General features: G+C 38.9%; 1 protein-coding gene across 2 annotated transcripts in view; it reads left to right on the forward strand.

Moving 5' to 3' along the window:
* The window catches only part of BMPR1B (bone morphogenetic protein receptor type 1B), a 231,346-nt gene that overhangs the window by 87,264 nt on the left and 126,697 nt on the right, over positions 1–17,385 (forward strand). For both annotated transcript variants that reach the window (XM_030450219.1, XM_030450218.1), the window contains one exon: positions 1,389–1,450. The gene's annotated coding sequence lies outside the window, so the exon portion shown is untranslated. The remainder of the gene's footprint in view (positions 1–1,388; positions 1,451–17,385) is intronic.

The following is a 17,385-nucleotide window of genomic DNA, read 5'->3' on the forward strand; positions in this document are numbered from 1 at the left end:
CAGATTTAGTGCAAGAGCCCAGTTCTGGCTCATTTGCTTTCTTCCCAATTTGCCCATGCGAACTTAGACCTCCAAGGCAGAGCTCCCCCTTTCCAACCCCAAAACTTGATCAAAGTGCAAATTCTTCATTTCCTGAAATCTCATTGTTTAGGTCAACAAACACACAGGTCAGCTTGCAGGTTGCAGAACAGAAACTGAACACCAGCTCAGTTTCTCTGGATCAATGAAACGTAATTTGATGCTTGTGGTTGCCTCTCCAGCTTGGAGAGAGCAGGCACTGAGAACAAAAGCTCAACACCAGTTTCCTGAGATATTTGAGGAGCAAAATACTGCTAATGCTGTTCTCTTCTGCTGGCATTTGGCTCTGTGCTGTGTTGTTTAGGCCAGGCAGAAATTTGTCACAATGGTTGGAGTAGAAAATTTTCCTAGAACTGAAGCAGCTTGTGCTGTCCATATGTAGATGAAATGAAAGGGGTAGGGGGAGAGGGAAGGAAAGAAAAAAAATTGATTTGCAGATGTTCACATAGTCTGTCTTACACATTAAAGCTGCTTCATCCGACTACAAGTAAGGCTTTCTCTATAAAATCCCCTCAGCAAAGAGTCCTCAGTGAACAATAAATGAAAAATTTTACACAAGTCTGGCCCCAGATGCAGATAAAAGATGTAATTGGCTGTGATACCTAATGGTGTTTCAGCAAGATGTATGAAAGGTTAAACGCATAGCTTCTGCCCACAGTGGGAGGTGGTGCATACAAATGTGGGCTGTCTTGGCTTTAATGTCTTTGCTGCTTTTTGCATGGGGAGCCTTTTTGGTCAGTAGAAACTTAGACTCATAGTGTTTGGTTTAGCTGCATTACAAGAGGCTAATTAATAACTAGGCTTCACTGAGTGTGCTAGGACATAAACCTGTATTTTAAGAAAGTGTGGTTTCTTGTTTGTTTTACTGAAGAGCTCATTAGGAGTTGATGGGAGTTGAGTGCATCTGGGCCCAATCATGGACCTCTTCCTTAAGTGCCTAATTCAATTGGTTGGTTGTTTAGTAACAAAAAATAATTTTTTTGCTACTGCAGGACCTTAATTATTTAATCTATATAACCACAACATGAGCATTATGAGTAATAAGTGGAGGTAGATCATAACTCTTTTATCTTCATGTCTGAGAAGAGAAAGACTGGAAGAGAAAAAAGGTACCTTTTATTACTGTGTATATGTGATGGGGTACAATTCCTCTCCAAGAGTTACTGCTTGACATGTGGCTCCCTAAAAGATGTGTCACACCATGTTAATAGCTGAAGTTTTATCTGTCAGTTCAGTCAAGTGGGATTGAATTATAATGCTGATGTTAAATATACACTGTGTAACTGATACATCTTTCTCTTCTGTTGCAGATTACACCAGTTTACTTCAACTGTAAGACAGGAATATTTCTTGAATATTAAGAGCTCATTAGGTAAGGACTGAGTTAAATATATTTTTTTTTCTGTGAGGAATGCTGTTAATAAGGGATCAACATGAATTAATTATTTTTAACTAAGCTTTGAAAAGCTGAAGCAGAATTACTTGAGATGTTCACAATGGTACAGGCTACTTGAGAAAAACACAGATATGTACTTTTGTTTGATCTTACTGTTTTGAGTGCTTGGTACCTAGGATGTCTTCCAAGAAGGAATTGGTAAAAAATTGGCTTCTGATGGAAAAATGGGAGCCAGCTGAGAAACTGGCTAGAGGTAATGGGGAGCACTTTTAATAGCAGTTAGCATCATGACTGGTGCAGGCTGCTTGTCATTATCAATCTTATGTTTTCAGAGGAGCATTGGTAGATCAAAACTTGATATTCAGGAAATGTGCCCAGTCCTGTTGGGTTTATTGCTAAATAATAGTGTGCTCAGCAAGTTCAGGTGACATTCTTTGACTGGGATAAACAAGAACTTTTCTGCAGCACGACTAATAAGCTGCTTTTTGTTTGAACTGCCTGATAATACTCTTGCCTTGTGCCTAAAGAAAAGTGTTGGGAGCTTTTCAGGAGGGCTGTTGAAGGATTACATATTAGTCTGTTCATTATGAGAATGCATCAATTTGCTGGGGATGGTGCTGTAAAGTTATATAGTCACATATGACATAAAATACGGGAAGTTTTACCTCATCACATAAGGGGTAGAGGTTGTACTTGTTTTATTGTTCATGCAGACCAGTTCAGTTCACATGATTCCAAGAAAAAGAGAGAGAAATCCATTAATTTGATGTTTTGTAACCATGTTATGATACACTATAAGTTATGAACTGCAAATCTACTTCTCCAAGGTAATTAAAACTTTGAGTTGTTCAAGCTACAGAGCCTTTGCCATCCTTTCAGTTTCTTCCTTTTATATATATATCCATTTCATCTTAGGGCTTCTAACCAAAATACAGGAAGTTGTTGAAGTTGGATAATTAAACATTTTCCATACACAAAGGTTTTTTTGACTATACCATATTCTGTTACTTTGCCTGAATATCACAAAGAGCCTGAAATTGAGAAATTGGGTTGAAATTCCTTCGGGTTTGCATTTTTGGAACTTTTCCTAGAGCAATTTCACAACTTAATTTGCATTTGGTGTTAGAAAATTTATAAGACTCTGGTGCTTTGTTACTTATGCCTAGGTTTTGAAAGGAAAAAGAATGAAGGTCTGTTAAGTTTAAAATAAAATTGTAGCCTTTTCTTATAAAAAGGTATATGTTATCATAAAGTACCAGCAAATTGCATGGAGGTATTAGGAAAATAAAAAGCTATCTGTTATCTCATAAAGCTTGTGAGCTTTATTCATTAAACAAATGAATAATGAATAATCTTTTCTATATTAATCTTTATATAGGAACATAGAAAAAAGTACCCCAAACCTATTATTTTGCATAAGGGGGAGCAGAGAGGAAGAAAAGGAGGAGCTTTCATTGGGTTAGTTTTTTAAGCTGGTGTCAGAGCTAAGGTCACAAGAAAAGTAGCAGCAGTCCAAAGAAGATAGGAGGAGGATGAGGGTGGGACTGGGAGAGAAGAGCAGTGTAGTCCCTTCAGTGGCAACCTACTCTCTCAGCTGTCTCAGAAAACTGTTTTTTTTTGCAAATCAGCGAGGAATCTTTGAGTCTGCTGAGCAGAATGAAGGAGCTGATGTCTTAACAGAGTCAGATCCTGTGAAACATCTCCATTCCACTGGACTAATACTCCCTAAGCCTCCAGTTGGGAGCTCTTTTAAGACTCCTGTTCTTCCTCCTCCTGTGTCCTTTTGAAAGATTCCATTTATGTTGCTCTCTGGAGAGTTGATTAATTCCCAATTATTGGTCCAGTTGTGCAAACCCCTGCAGTCAGGGTTGGCAGCTGTGCTGCTGCATCTTGGTATAGATGAGTTCTGCTCAGGCACATTCAACCTATGGCACGTGTGCTCTGCTGGAAGATACACCAAGTCTATATTTGCTTGATGAATAGGGGGCTCTAGAATGTGAAACCTACACCAGTAACAGAGTGAGTAAATTTACTCAGTATAGAACTTTTAAGCAGTTTTTACCATATGCCTTAATACCATAATTTTAAATTAGATTTGCTTAAAATGGAAATCCAGATTCAAGCTGACATCATAACATATGACCTCCAGTAGCAAAGGAAATTGAAAACATGAGACAAGGGCATTAATCACCGAGTAGTTTATAAGCTTGCCCTGAATGTTCATCCAAAATGTTAGCTCTACTTCATACCCAATAACAGCTTCAAGTCAGAATTTATGGTTACTATGGGATGCCTACGATAAAGCATTCAGGCTCATTGTATTCTGGCTGAAATCATTTGAGTCTTTAGCTGAGCACACAGAACTACTTGCGTGCCTAATCTATTGCTTTTTGTGCATGCAAAACCTATTTCTTTTACTGGGAATGTGAGCAAGGTAACAGGGAGCTGATCTGAGAGCTGTAGGGATGTGCACTCAGAAATTTGTTTGTACAAATCCAGTTGCTGGAGGAAGCTTTAAATGCCCCAGGATGGATGTGTCTGAAGTTATGGTCATTGTTTTACAGGGTTTTTAGTTTGATTAGCAATTTGAATTTTAGTTTGGTGTTCTGCTGGTAATTACTTTTTGGAAAGATAGTTGTTGTAGTAGTGCTGCATATACTTTATATAGAGTATAATGGAGAGCAGTTTAATGCTCATATGCATAACTGAGCACTGCTGTAAGCAGATTGTTTTAGATGACCTGATGGACTTATCACTTTAAGCCAATTTATAGTTTCTTCAGTTTTATGAGTTTTAAAGTATTTTTATTAAATTTTGCTTGTTTATACCTGGTATTTTATAATTAATAGGTATAAAATTTGATCTTTTGAAAAGAAACAAATGTAAGAATCTTGAACTGACTCTTATTTTATATCAAATTCATAATATTTCCTTCATAATATATTCCCTGTACATGCAACCTCATCGGTGTATCCCAGGATATTCAATGTTCATATATAATTGAACTCAGTAGACTAGATAAAAAGGGCAAAACCTGGGATCATTACACTCCTAATTACAAATACTACTGAGTTGAGCAGCTCTCTTGTCTTGAAGAATATAGAATCATAGAATCATCTGGGTTGGAAGGGACCTCTAAGATCATCAAGCCCAACCCTTGAGCTCTTGCTCCTTCTGCCCTCCTTCATACAAATTAAAACTTTGGCTGTGGTGTTGAGTCTGGGTTTTTTTGGTCTTTTTATTGTCACATAAGAATATTAAACATGGTTAGTCTTGCTTTACATTTCTAGCTCTGGAATATGCAAAAGGTCAGCTTGAACATTTAAAGAATGTGAGGTGAAAACATGATCCTACCCTAGGAGAAGTAGCTACGTGTTTTGCTCAGTACTTTTGCATATGTTGGACACATTTAGACCACCACCAGAAGAACTTTTCAAATGAAAGCCTTAGGAAGGAAGGCACAGCTTATCATGAATGGAAAAATGTAAAGTTTTGAGACCCAGATAACTACAAAACTTCACCTACCAAAAACCTCTTTTCAATGTACCCCAAGGAGGAGAAGCATAATGTTTGAGCAAGCCTTGTGCTATGCAGTTAGGAATGATAATGCAAGGAAGGTTGAACAAAAGGTGCTAACTTGCTAGGGCCCAGGAGCAGCATTATATAAATGAAGAATGTCTGGTGGTTAATTATAGCTCAGAGTGGATGGGACTCCCCTTAGCTCCATTCTTCCATTCCCAAGTTGGAGATAGGGAGGAAGCCCTAACAGAAGGAGCCTTCCTAATAAGCTGAATTTTATAACTTAGTGCTCAAATGTCTTGCTTATCAGTGGAGAATCTTTTCCTGGGAGAGCTTCTTTGTTCCCAGGTATCTTGAGCCAATGATTTCAAACTAGATTTAAATGCTTTTATAGGTGAAAATGAGCTTAATTCACACTGAGCTGGTTGTGGCTTTTGTATTTTGCTTTACTGGGTAGTTCCAGTAGTAAACTGAATTTATTGAAGTAAGTGTAGTGAATTGCCATAATTGCCTGTACTCAATAATATTTTTAAGGAACTCCACTCTTTGCCTGTTTTTTATTTTAATATTAGGTACATGGTGCAGCTTGTATACAGATATTGTTTGAAGGCTTTGAATGGCTTGCCTGTCTGATGCATTTTAATAGATTCCAGCCTTCTTCCATGACATCATTATTATAACAGACTTCCTAGAAAATATGAACAGCTGCTGCATATTTTTTTCCTGTGTTTTATATTAAAACTGTAGCAGATTTTCCGTTCTCTACAAATGACAGCAAAAGCATTGTCTGATGTAAAACAAAATGAGAAAAAGTCCGAGTAAGGAGCTGTGATACTGTTAACAGGCCAGTAATGTAACAGGTCCCCATGTATGAATCATTTCATAATGCAATAAAGGATTACTTATGCTGCTGTCAGAATGGTCAAGGGTTTGGTCCCATTTCCTTCCCCCCATCCTCCTGAACTAAACTGGGCATTATTAAAGATGATGAAAACACTGTTGTATGCAGCTTCCTGACCCAGATGGCAATTTGCATGAAGAATTTTATTGTGGTGTTCTTTTTTTTTTTTCTTTCTTTCTTTCTAATACCATTATTATATGGACTGCAGATAGAGGCTTTAAAATTCTTTTCAGTTCTTGTAATTCAGGTCAAGAAGACTTCGTTTGTTGTTTCTCTGTGCATCTTGGAATTCAGGGGTGGTTTAGAGGCTTCTTTACATGTAGATCTAGAGTAGTAAATTAGGAATTCATCAGTCTTGTTGTTACACCTTATTTTTTTATCTGACCCTATCTGAAAAAAGCTGAAATATGATGTGGGCCTCTAGTCTGTTATGCTGCATTTTGCTTGAAATATCTCAACTTTTATCTTTAAGGTGACTTGAGCAAACCACCTGGGAAGCCTGTTATGTTTCATTCATCAATATCTGCATTTGATTTAACAAAAATAGCAGGTATAAACAAAGCCTATGCTTGACATAGTTCTAGATGGATACCTGCAGCACTGTGGAGTGTAATGGGGTACTTGAGGGTCACTCCTGTCACCCAGCAAGCCAGGAGTTAACAGCAAACTCACTTGGGTGCTCCAGTAAGGAGACAACACTGATTGTTGGAGGAAAAACTGCTCCTTAGAGAAATCTGCAAAATCCACTCTGAAGTTGAGCTTCTTGGTAGCTGAAGTTTTGCTCAGTGGTCCTGCAGCCAGGGATCAACTTCAGCTTCTCTCTTTCTTTTCTGTGTCTCTTTACAATTCTTTTGAGATTTGGACCTGTCTAGGGGATTGAAAAATCAGTCTGGGTTAATTGGGAAAACGCCTGACATGGGTATTTCTTTATATGGTTCCAGTATATGGTTCTTTATAAGGTTCCAGTAATGCCTGAACTGTGCTTCCCTTGGAGTTGTCTCATCCCATGATAGTGTCTGTGGTGCTCAGCTGTACCTGGGGATGTCTGATCCACAGGTGTGCTGGGTATGGATCACCATAGGAAACCAATCCCAGCTGCAGGATGAGAGCTCAGGAGCTTGTTTGGGGTATTTGGTGTCCAGGAGCACCCAGCAGGCTCCAGCTCTGCATGTGGATCTAGCTGTGGTCAAGCTGACTGGGGGAGAGATGATTTAGAGACCCTCTGAGCCTAATGATGGCCATAACCTTGTCAATTAATGCTGCTGTCTTAATCCTATATCTTGTAGGGCTTTCTCCATTCACTTGAAAACAAGGCACCTGCGTTTTATCTCCTGTGTGGGGGAAAAAAAAAAGGCAGCAACTCAATACCTCTTCTCTGTGATGCAGGGAGATGGTTTATGCAGCAGTAGGTGACTGTGAGCTTACTGAAAAATAGCAAAAGAAAATCAATACTAACCTTGCAATGAGAAGCTAGATAACGATAGGGCTCCAATGTCCCTGTCTGTGGTGTTCATCAAATGGTGCCTGTTTTGTGGTTGCTTATGGGGAAATAATTTCATGAAAGAAATAACTAATGCCTTCTGGGGATTATCAGTTACAAGCCTTTCTTCATCTAGCATGAACTTGACATAAAACTTCTTGAGCTTTCATTTCATTTCCTAAAGCAGACTTGAAATCAACTAATCTATAAATAATATTAATGCAAATTATTATTAGCCCAGATGTGGCAAAAAACATCCAAAAAAAGTGCCATCTGGCTTTATAACCACAGGAGCTCTAAACCAACAGCTGAGTTTGTAGTAGGACTGATTGCTACAGAAAAAAGATAAGGTTATTCCTTTGAACAGTTGATGCATCCTGGTACCCAGCAACTAATGGCTGACATCCATAACACTTTCAAACCACACACCCAATTTTGAAGGTCAGCTCAGACTGAACTGGGATGGTTAGCACGAATCCAGTTTCATTCCAACATTAAACAATTTCTGAAACTTTTTTTTTTTTTCGTAACTCTCTTCTTGTTTACCTTGAAATGAGTGTGAAAATCTACTGCTCAGTGGCACTAAATCTGGGCATCATCTTCAGTTTTCCCAGGTGATTAGAAGGCAAAATGAAACACAGGAAGTATTTTGAGACTTCAGTTCTTATCATATCTCTTATGCTCTAAGAAAAAGTATCTTTCTCATTAGTGTAAAATTCCCAAATACGGGGGAAGCTGCAGGGACTGACTTGCATTGATTTTAATTTACTGTTTGTCTCTTTTGCAGCATTCAGAAATAAATTACTTCCTTCCCATTACCTCAACCTCCACATAATTTTAGAAATTCTAGCACTCTGGCATTGCATTTCTAGTCAGTCTGGCTTTTTTTTCAGGTGTACTTACAGTCTGTGGATTGTTCTACTAATTCTCTTCAGTAAATTCTTTACAAAACAGTTTTTTCCATTCATCCCCTGCCAAAAGAAGGTATCAGAGAGTAATAGATACTTACATGAGTATATAATAATAGGTTTTAAATAAATGTTGGAGATAAATATTAGTCAGCTCAGCTTATAACAATGTTACCTAGAAAATAATTATTTTTGTAGCTGTTATTTTTATTTAGTATCAAGTATCCTGTAGAGGTGAAACACTTCACGATGGAAAATAATTTTGCAGTCATTGATATATATATAATCTACAATAAATACAATATCAAGTAATCTAATTATAATGACCCCATCCATTCTGATCTGTATGGCAAAGCAAAACTATGCAGAAATTAAACTGAAATTAATGTAATAAATCTATAGTTGCAGCACTCAGACAAATAAAAGTATAGATTGTGCATTTTTTTTAATTGGAATACAAAGAGAGCTGGAAAATAGAGGTCCTACAATTCTTTACATATGCCATAAAAATGTTTTAGTTTTTGCTTCATAGAACTCTAAAATGAAACTCAAAATATGATTTGGTGACAGAACATATGTTAAAAAAAATTAATTCACTGGAAAATTACTTAACAGTGGCTTTAGTATTGAGATTCTTCTTAATGTGATGAACCTGAAATGATATGTTAATGAAAATATGAACCTTTGAATGAGAGGAAAATAAGAGTATTTAAATATTGTCTGTACCAATAAACTATGTTTAGGGTGAGAATTTTCCTTGTTTGCAGTACACACGTTTTTCAAGAGGATGTGTCCTAAAGTTAATGGTAGATTATGGCAAGAAGAGTATATTTAAGTTAACTGAGCATGATTTTTCCAAGTTTTGTTTCATCTCCTAACATCAGTGCCTGAGCATCAAGTAGGTCAGTCAGCTACTTGTTCTGTTGCACCAGAGCTACTCAGAACATCTAAAAGGTATTTTGACACAAAGGACCTTCCTGAGGCTCACAATATTTGAAAACCTTTACTTATTTCTGTGTTGTTTGCTCTCTGCTATGTAAATGTGAATCCTTATGATAAACTCTAGTGTGTGGCTCACATTAACATGTTTGACCAGTCCTTGTGAGCATGGTAGTGTTGCCACAGCATAGGAGAAAAACTGTGGATGTGTCTTGAAAGTAACTTTCTCTCATTAGTCCTATTAAAAATCCCCTATAGGGAGTAGATACTTGAGAAATTGTTCTGCCCTAGCATTTCCCAATATTAGGGTACATGTTACCCTTGGAAGGGATTCTCATGGTTGTTGTGAATGGTTATAAAGACTACTTAGGATTATTTTTGGGGTGTGTGATGGGGTTGAATCATAGAATCATAGAATTGGCTGGGTTGGAAGGGACCTCTGAGATCATCAAGTCCAACCCTTGATCCACTCCCACTGCAGTTCCCAGCCCATGGCACTGAGTGCCACATCCAGTCTCTTTTTAAATATCTCCAGACACGGAGAATCCACTACTTCCCTGGGCAGCCCATTCCAATGTCTGATCACCCTCTCCGTAAAGAAATTCTTTCCAATATCCAACCTAAACCTCTCCTGGCACAACTTGAGACCCTGCCCTCTTGTCTTGCTGAGAGTTGCCTGGGAAGAGCCCAACCCCCCCCTTGCTCCAGCCTCCTTTCAGGGAGTTGTAGAGAGTGATGAGGTCTCCCCTGAGCCTCCTCTTCTCCAGGCTGAACACCCCCAGCTCCCTCAGCCTCTCCTCATAGGGTCTGTGCTTGAGTCCCTTCACCAGCCCAGTTGCCCTCCTTTGGACCCACTCCAGGACCTCGATATCTTTCCTAAACTGAGGGGCCCAGAACTGGACACAGGACTCAAGCTGTGGCCTCACCAGTGCTGAGTACAGGGGCAGAATCCCTTCCCTGGACCTGCTGGCCACGCTGTTCCTGATCCAGGCCAGGATGCCATTGGCCTTCTTGGCCACCTGGGCACACTGCTGGCTCATGTTCAGCTTCCTGTCAATCCAGACTCCCAGGTCCCTTTCTGCTTGAAAGGGACCTGGTTTAGGGTGGTTTTTTGTTTTGCCTTCATTACCACCAGCCTCAGGTTGGCCTATATCAGCAGTGAGTATGATTTTTCCTATGCTGTTGCCTTTAAAATCAGTAGCCTGTTCTCTGGGCAATGAGTTGCTACCTGTAAGACCAGATGCAAGAGTCTGTGTTGCAAACTATTGCTGCAACCCAGCCTGAATGGTGTGACTCTTGTAGCTGCAAATTTCACAGTCTGTTAAGGGGGGCAGAGTTTGAAGGGAAGGGGTGATATCTTTTATTAGATGAATGTAGTTGGGAAAAACAGACACTGTCAGAAAAACAAGTCCTTCTTCATGTCTGTGCAGGAAAAGATTTCTTTGCCAAAGAGGTTGTCTGTTTTTTCCAGCTATATCAGTTGGTCTAATAAAAGATTTTAACTCTCCCTCCAAACTTTGCCCAACTGAACCATTAGCATTCCTGCTGGCAGCTTGAACAGAAAAGCCAGCAGCAGCATGGCCAGGGGGGTTTGCTGCATTTCATGTGCCATGCCTCTACTCTTTCTTTACCTGTCCTGAAATTCTTCTCAACTGTAGCATAGAAAGGGAGCATATATTTAATTACAAAGATGTCTTCTTAAATACAGACTGATAATGCTCATCCAAGAGTGTTTAGTGCTTTCCTTAACCTATATTTTTATTTAAAAGGAAATTTTACCTTCTATGGGATTTGTTTATTCCTCTCCTCTTGAGAAGTCCATCTCTTCTGTTAATGCTAATTTCCATGTATTGGAAATGGTAACAGAGGGGAAAATTGTTCCCTGGACATGGCTCTGCTTTTCTGATGAGTCTCATTTGAGTGGTCTGGAGGGATGAGACTTGCCTGATAGCTGCTCAGAAGTCTCTTGCCTAGGTTTAGAAAGGGCTTTCTTCACAGAAACCCTTGGGCATAAATAACTGGGATCTTGATGGAAAGGGGGTGTAAAGGAGGCTGCTGTAATACAAAAACAAAAGGAGCAGTGTTTCCAGCCAGAGTGCCAAACATCTTGGAGTCAAACGCAGAAAATGTTTATAGTGTTGTATAGTTTTATTACTACAGACTGAAGGAAAAGAACTTATTAAATGACTTTGGGGGGCTAAATTTTGTACCAGGTGACTACCAAATAGTGGACAAAGAAGACCTCTCTCTACTAGGGGGTGGGAGCAGGGAATCTGTACACAGTACTTAGCTTCGTTGTACAGTGTACAAGGACAACTGCTGTTTTCAGGCTCATTGGGGGGCCTGAATTTGCTGTGGGAAGTTGGGTTGCAATGCTGGGGGGCTGTGGGGATGCCCATGGGCATGCAGATAACCAGGCTCGAGCTCCCGCCAATTTTTCCCTTGAGGACACTGTGGAAAAATCATTTCTGCAGCTGTTGCCTTGCTATCCTCCAAGCCCAAGACACTTCATATAAGACCTGTTCACTTCAGCTTGTTTTTCAGTATCTTCTCTTCATTGTGTTATGGGCCATATTTCCTCAGCGTGATGGGCACTAACACACAGAAAGCTGTCATTTCTCTCTGCACTGGCCAGGCCATATAAACATAGTTCTTGTGTGTATAACCATAGCTCTTGTACCCTTCTTAATGGGAGTTCTCTCTTCTCAAGCAATAAATATTATTAAAGCAGCAAAGTTCAGGACCAGGCTCATCAGTGCTGTTTATTTGTTTTTGGTGTCTTTGCTGTTTTTGTAGTGCTCTACTGATGCCAACTGCTGCTGCTGACTGTAGCTGCAGGGGAAGCCTAAGGCTGTGGTTGAGTCCCAGGATGGTTTGGCTTTTTTTGCTGCTGCAGCAAGAGAACAAATAGTTCTCTCTGTGCATTACAGAATGAGGTGTGAGTGAGCTGTGGTGTTGTCTCAAGGAGCTGGACCAGAGAGCTAGGCTGAAGCCAGGGCCTGATAAATGTAGCTTGTACCTAAGTGCCAGGGTGAAAAATAGTTGGGCTGTCATTCTCCCTGGTGTGTTCATAGGCAGTGACTGAGGAGGACTTGGAGCTGAACATGAAAAAAAAAATAATAAAAATCTGTGGTAAATAAAGGTGTAGACTAAAAAATGAGAGAGGAAAGAAAGATGCAAAGGAGAAAAATAGACAAATGTGGTTTGTCACTGCTTTCATGCAGTCTGTTATGTCCCTTACACTTTTGCCTCGGGAAGATAAAATGTATTCCTTGTTTGATCTCAGCTGGTGTGAGCTGCTCTGTAGATCCCTGAGCATCTTTGAATCACTCAGCCTCATCATCTTTCAGCTCTGTACTTCAACAGACACCGATTTGCTGAGTCCTCAGTTTCTAAAATTACATATGCTGAAGTTCTCCCTTTCCTTTGCTTTGGCTGTGTTGTCACTGGACTCCAATGAGTAGCAGGGGTTGGGTCCTTCTTGATACCAACTTTTGGGTAGGAAGTAACAAATTGGCCTGAAAAGAGCCTGTACCCTAGTAATCTATAGCAAATGACATGGGAGATATCCTTTCTACTTAGAATTCTGCCTTGTTTTTGATGCTCAGCTGCTGTGTTGCAAGTTGGCCTTGCAGGCAATGGTTTCTTCATCTTTTCATCATGTCCAGCCACCATCTGCTGCAGCTTGGCATGCAGCTCTGCAGCTGAAGAGGTATCAAAAAAATTGTTTACTTGCTTGCAGACATGAGAAGTCAGCTGTGATGTGACTGCCCATTCATGTTGGAAAGATGCAGCCACAGAAAGCTTAAATCTGGAGTTGTTTTGGCATTTGTCTAGCTGAGTGGTTGGGCAGATTGTTTTCAAGCCTTGATTAAAGGACATGTTGTGGCAAAAAGGATTGAGAAGCAAAGCAGTGGAAATGTAGTGTGAAGTACTATCTAGGAACTGGAATACAGATCTATTATACTGTGACATGCCAAAATACAAGGTGTAAATCTGGTGTAAGCAAACATATGCTGTGTAGGGCCAAAAAAGGTCAGGGAGAGACAGAAAAATGTGTCTTGAATAGGCAGACCACAGCTACTAACAGAGTCTGTTATGTGTAAGCTCTGTGTATGTGGGACAAATCACTGTCATTTAAATCTCTTTAAACAATAATGAGGCACACAGCTACCACCATGAAAGCTTAATGTATAAGGTCTGCTGTAAATTACATTCAGGCAGGCACCATCTCCAGTGTTCAGAGTCCTTTTGCACATTATACTGAAGTACAATTTAAGGCACATGTGGTAGTAATTCAAGGCTACTCTGTTACCCTGATTTCTAATCTATGTATCTTGTAGCATAGTCATGTCTTTTGCCAAATGTAGAATAATAATAATAAATAGTGTTTAATATTTTTGCTGATGTAACAAACTTGGAAGCCATTCTGTTGAATATGAAGAGCTTTGTGGTGATAAAATATCAGTATGAAAAATGAAGGAAGCAATGAGATTGATGTAGAATTATTGGTTTATAGTTACCTTTTATTACACACCAGTTTGCTATCCCAATACTCGAAGTAGTTACATGAGGAAATAAAATTCACTGGGTTTGTTCTCTTTGATAAATGAAAGGTAAATCTAGCAAATTATTTTAACTTTTCCAAGAGAGTCGTGTAACATGGACTACTTGTTCCTGTCCTTATCCATAGTAACCATCTCTTGACAAATATTTCTTTTCTAGATGGTAGCAATTTTACTTCTCCACGTGTCCAAAATTCCTTTGTTTTTATTTATCCACATAATTAAGCAGGTGGCTCTTAGTACAGGTTGCTGTAAAGCATGTGAATTCTAGAACGTGTACATTAATGCTGGGTTTTAATGCTTGCACTTTGCAAACACACCACTAGATTATTTTATTTTTTATTATTTTTGTCTCAAAAAACCTTTTGGAATGGTTTCTCCTCTCCTTCCTAGAATGTTTTTCATTATGCATCCTCACAGCAGCCTTGCTTTACTCTCCACTTTTCTACAGCCCTACAGAGTGTTTTCTTCTGCTCTCACTTTGTGCTAGGAAAGATGTTCCCATACCTGGCACATGCTTTCCTCTTCTTGGTTGGGAATGAAATATTTTTAATTCTGTTTTCCCAAGTTTCTGGTGGCTGATTAAATTGCTCTTCTTTTTCTTAGCAGTAAACCCATTCATTCCCAATTCTTCAGCTGCCTCTGAAGAATCTTCCAGCCTCTTCTTCTGAGCAGTTTGCTGCTTTTCCATCACGAGTGACTAATTCTTTCCTTTCTTTTCCTGGTGATAATCCAGGAGCTGCCTCCACTCTTTTCTTCTCCCATCTCTCTGTTTATTTTAGAGAAGATAGAAGTGCTTTTGTCTCATGTCAGCTCAGTTAGGCACGTGTTATCTTATCAGTGACGTATTCAGAACTGGTTTGCAACCTTATGGCTCCCACTGTATTAAGTCTGTGACGTTTTTCCATTGGGCTTCCTATCTTTTCTTCATTGGAAGGGGACATAATAACCCCAAACTATTATGTCTGAAATGCTTTTTCTCTGTCTCAGCATCTCATTTTAGAAAAATTCAAATGTAAGCTAACACCTCCCCCCTTTCTTTTTTTCAAAACACAACTCATTTATGCCTTAGCAAATAAAAAAATTTAAAAGCTTTTTCCAGGCAGTATAGTTGAACTATGTATTTTTTCCAGGATTTTTTAATTCAGAATTTTGCCTATTTGTAGGCTATCCCTGTATGACCTTATTTTTAGGCTAATGAAGAAAAATAGTGTATGTTTGACAACTAAACTTATTATGGGTATCCAGTAGCTAAAATTGCAGGCAGATGCTGTGTTCTTGATTCTCTGTACTCATATTTTACAGTAGGTAATATACCAGCTCAGTGTCAGCCCTCATTGACTCCTATTTGTCACTACTAAGTCTTTTTCTTCATCATTAGAACAGAGGACAAAGACAAAATATATAATGCACTTGAAAAATTTTAAGGCCAGGTTGGATGAGACTTAGAGCAACCAGATCTAGTGGGAGGTGTCCCTGTTTATGCAGGGAAATTGGGATTAAAAAACCATTCTATGATTTTATTTTTATTCCTCTATTTCTTATCTGTGAGAAAATGCCACCTCTCTTCTTCCCAAGTGGATGCTTTTGTGCTGAGACCCTCTTGTCCACTTGAACTTCAGTGGCAAACTGCACCACTTGCTGAGCACCTGTGTTTGCTGTAGCTCTGATAAGACATCTAAGTTTTCATCAGAGATTATTTGAAGCTGCTCTGTGGCACAACAAATGGTGGAATGAATTCTTGTATGGGCCCTCACTTCTGACTGCTCAATTCCTTTTGATTCCTGTAGCTTGAAAGCTTTCAAAATGCTCCATGTGAAATATTAATGCAGATTTCTCTTGAGACTGGTTTCTCAGCAGGATTCTGTGACCACACTGTCCATCTCTAAGTCTGAATATTAGTAATGTTCAACCCCCACTGACCAGTTTCACCTTAATTCCTAGCTGGAAATTGAAAGAGACAAATTTCTTCAAGCAAATTAATGATTGCATGAGAAAGACAGACAGTGAGTCAAAGTAATATCCACCCTGAATTAAACATAAGCTATATTAAAACTTTGAATTCCCATTGCTTTTACTATTTTGGCTTTTTTAACTTACAAGAAGGCCACAAAACTGTACTTTCCAGGGCTACCCCAGCTTCCTAGATAGTTGAACAAAATTTGTTTGTGTTAACATGCAAATTCATGGAGTTAATCAGCTTTTAATCACCTGTGTAGTTACAGGCAGAGATGGTTGAGAGCTACAATTTGTAACCCCATCAACCATAATTGACTTTCTAGCCAGGTGTTGTGCACCCTTGCTGTGTAGTCATGAAATCAGATTGAACTGCAAGCTTCAGAACAGCCTTTCCTCTTCTTCTTTTGTTTTCTTTTCAGCTAGTAGCCAGTGGATTAAATTTTTGGAAGTGATAGAACTTTTAAATAAAAAAATGTTTAAGCCAGTGGTTTCTCAAGCTTTGAAGTGTCATTTTTAATAATTTAGCAGCTTCATACATGGGCTCATGTTCGTTACAAATTAGCACTTTCTAAAAATATGTTGAGAAGAGGGAGGGAGATTAAATCAAAGACTGTGAATAATTGTGGCAACATCCATGCCTGACTTAAGTTCATGGTCAACCTTGGGAATCTTTGTCTTCATTTCTTAAGATACTCTTCTTTCTACCTTTTTCTTTAATCCACTGGCCAGGTCAGTTGGTATAGACATCTTTAATGTCTTTTTATAGTTTATTTTGGATTCACTAGTTGTTGTATCCATTTGTCCTTTTCTGTAGCCTTTTTTTTTTTTTTCAAATATTTTGCCAGGCAACTGGGAAAAAAAAAAGGTATTTAAAGCTACTTTGGATTGCCAAATTAAGTGATTATGTGACTGGTTGACTAACAAGAGCCATAGGAAGAAGTTTTTTACTGTTTGAGCTCTGACACACGGTACCCAGAGAAGAGATGAAGAGATGAAGTCTGCATCCCTGGAGACCCAACCAGTCAAGGCCCTCAGGAGGCTTCTTCAGGTGATCCTGCTCTGAGCAAATGGGTGCATTAGATTCTCTCCAAGATGCCTCCCAACTTCAACCATTATGTAAATATATGAAATAATAAATTCAGTTAGGAGTTGGGTGTTTCACCTGAATGATAGATACCATATACCTCCCCAGAAGTGACCAAACAATTAATCTAGTCTGAAGGTGTTATGTGTAATTATCCTTTCCCATAATAAGGAAACATGGGTCCATTTTCAGACTTAAACCAGTGATGCAAAGCATGGATACTTAGTTTAAAAAGTAATAGTAGCATTTGATTAATTAGTGTCTTGTTTGTGCATTTCTAGTTCAAGATAATGTAGTTACTTCAGACTAATTGAAGCAGCACTAAAATGATTTTTGTTGTTGCCAATGCAGCATTTGGAATTCTTCATCAGTTACTTTCTCATGTTGTGTAACTTTTTGAATATTTTGGGTTCATATAAATGCTAGTGTTAATTTTTTGGGAAGAAGTCATTCTGATGGGGGGAAGAAGTCATTGGAGTCTGAGATACCAAGCCAAAGAGCAGGATTGTAATAAACAAGTAGATTTGAAGCCTATTTAAAAACTGGTGGTAATTCA

The sequence above is a fragment of the Calypte anna genome, chromosome 4A (assembly GCF_003957555.1).
Source record: "Calypte anna isolate BGI_N300 chromosome 4A, bCalAnn1_v1.p, whole genome shotgun sequence".
Taxonomy (NCBI): Eukaryota; Metazoa; Chordata; class Aves; order Apodiformes; family Trochilidae; genus Calypte; species Calypte anna.